The sequence below is a fragment of the Urtica dioica genome, chromosome 5, assembly GCF_054948205.1.
Source record: "Urtica dioica subsp. dioica isolate 48M chromosome 5, U.dioica_male_clone48M_v1_H2, whole genome shotgun sequence".
NCBI lineage: Eukaryota > Viridiplantae > Streptophyta > Magnoliopsida > Rosales > Urticaceae > Urtica > Urtica dioica.
Genome location: NC_142760.1, coordinates 29,588,812 through 29,591,548, shown reverse-complemented (window position 1 = coordinate 29,591,548; position 2,737 = coordinate 29,588,812).

Sequence of the window (2,737 nt, the reverse complement as noted above, 5' to 3'; positions counted from 1 at the left end):
AGAAGTCAATTTTTCCGTTATACTTCTCTTGATACATATCAGCCCTAAGCATTGTTGCTTCCCCAGCGAAAGATTCTTTCGAACGTTACTTACTTCGAAAGTGCTAGCAATCTATCGGTTCTGGAATCAACCCTTAGGTGAGTGAACATTAACCTTCTTTTAGGAAGGCTTGATTCCGTATCTGTAAATCACTTCCCACTCGAATTATGCTCTGAGAAAACTCCCAAGACATAAGCTGTGATTAGCATGAATAGCCTTTTAGCAAATGAGTCAAAGAGCCCAGTAACATAACCCAGTGTCCATGATCACTTCAGGATTTAGATCAAATCTCACTGTGACCATCATAGTGACCTCGGTTAGTGTGTCGTAACGGTCCTTAAAAGACACATCTACACCAAGACCTGTCCAGGTCGTACACTTACCACAAGTGTAGAATGCTCCTACATAGTGATCAGCCTTCACCTATGTGTTCCACATATATGACTTTAGATATAGCTTTCCAAGCGTATATCAGTCATCGACCATGTTTTAGCACACCGCCCGAACTCAGGTGCCCAGCACGTGACTCAGTTAGATACGGAGGATGTGGAAGATAGTTGTTATTGATTCTAATTGTTTAGAACTCAACCCACTAATCATATAATGCTAATAAAGTAATCTTATTATCGAATTTAGTAATCATTATCTTCAAGTGGGCAATATTCCCAACAATCTCCCACTTTGACCAGAGAAGATAAGTTTCCTTCAGCCAATTTAATTCTTTGCCATCATTATAGACAGTTTAGACTTTGACCCAGGATTGAGATTCCCATCATATGGATTCCCATTTTATCTATACTCTATAATTTATGTCGATCTGACATATGTCCCATTATTCTAGTTCATGCATTTTTGCAAGTGATCTTTGACTTACCATTTAAGGTCAAGTCAAATTGTCCATAGTAAATAAATTTACTTTAGAACAAATTAACACTTCGCATACCTTTAGATTATACACCAGACTTTATATCTAAAGATAACAAGTCTACCTATCAAGGTGTACATCCCTTTGGTGCCAAAACAGGTTGCACCATTGCATGGTTTGATCTCATCACCACTTACTATAGTGTGATTTATTGAACGTGTTTAAATAAGAACTTTATTGACCTGTTTCCATTACTTGGTTATTTATAGTTCATCCTTGTTTGTCGTGTTCATATTCAATATATACACGGGACTTTAAGGATCTACTAAATTCAAATAACTAAATATCTCACTATTTCCAGAAATTACAGTGTTTACAACACATGTAGTTATTCTCGGAAATACGACATTGTCTAAGGTCTAATTATTAGTCCTTTTAAAGACAATGTTGATAGCCTCAACATTGAGCTCATACCTTATATCAATAAGTATGTTTGAGACATAATGGAACGAGCATGTCGTTTCTAAATTTAATTTTAGAAACAGTTAGCTCAGTCAATTTACTTGTGTCATAATGAGGTCTAGAACTATAATAGTAATGACTTTATTCATGACACTTGTTTAGGAGCTATACTTATCGATCATTCTCAAAATATCGATTATAACAAACATCCATGTACAATCATGACTAGTTTGTTAAGTACTTAGGATCTACCTTTCATATTTCAAAAGGTTTAGTAGTATAACTACTTCGATCCATGTCTTTATGTTATTGGAACTTCATCCTCAAAGGATAGTTCATCTTCAATTTTGAAGATCCCTAATGAAGTGGTTTGTGGTATCATAAAGAAGAGTATCATTGATGATAATGTCTCTCCTTAAGGGCTCAATCCCTTACCTTATAGCTTATAAAGCTTAAACCATTTCATTAATCCTTTTATAGACCTCTCTATTCCTTTAAGCTAATAGCTTAACAAGTAGATCTATTAAATATGGGCTAATAACTTTCAGACAAGTTAGTATGATCGAGAGTGATATCTCAAGATCATGTCTTTCCATTTAAGGAAAGTTTATTGTTGATGAGAGTGACAAGGATCCATTCTAGGATGCTCCCACTAGGTTATTGATTTTAACGACAAGATAATTCAAAATTATCCTTCCTTTCAATTCATTGATTCATGTGGCAAGGTAATCATTGATTACTCTTTCACTTTAATTATTGAATAATAGAATATACATTCCGGTTAAGGATGCCATCTTCAATGATGGGTTTAATCCTGTGAAGGATGTTGCTATTTATTGAACAACAAGTGGCTAGATTTCATTAAAGAAAGCTCCCACTCTTTTATTGAACAATAGTGACTAGAATCCAATTAAGGATGCTCCCACTCAATAATATTGGTTATTTAGTGGCTAGGTTCCATTTATGGATGCTCCCACTATGTCAATGAATAAGAGTAGCTAGGTTCCAGCTAAGGATGCTCCTACTCGATTATTGAATTTTAGACTGGCTAGGTTCCAATTAAGGATGCTCCCACTCAATCAATAAATCTAGAGTGACTAGGTTCCATTCAAGGATGCTCCCACTCAATCAATATGAATTAATATTAGTGACTAGATTCCAATTAAGGAAGCTCCCACTAATTTAATTCATCATCAACACTAACTTTTAGTTGTGTCTCCTTTATTACTTATTATTCGCAAAGTCATTGTCGAATAATGGTAATATTTATTTAGACGCTTTCGAAGCTCTAAATAGTTCTTAAACGATAAAACATATTCAAAAGCTAATTAAATTGTAACAGAGATAATAACTTAGAAAATATTTATATTT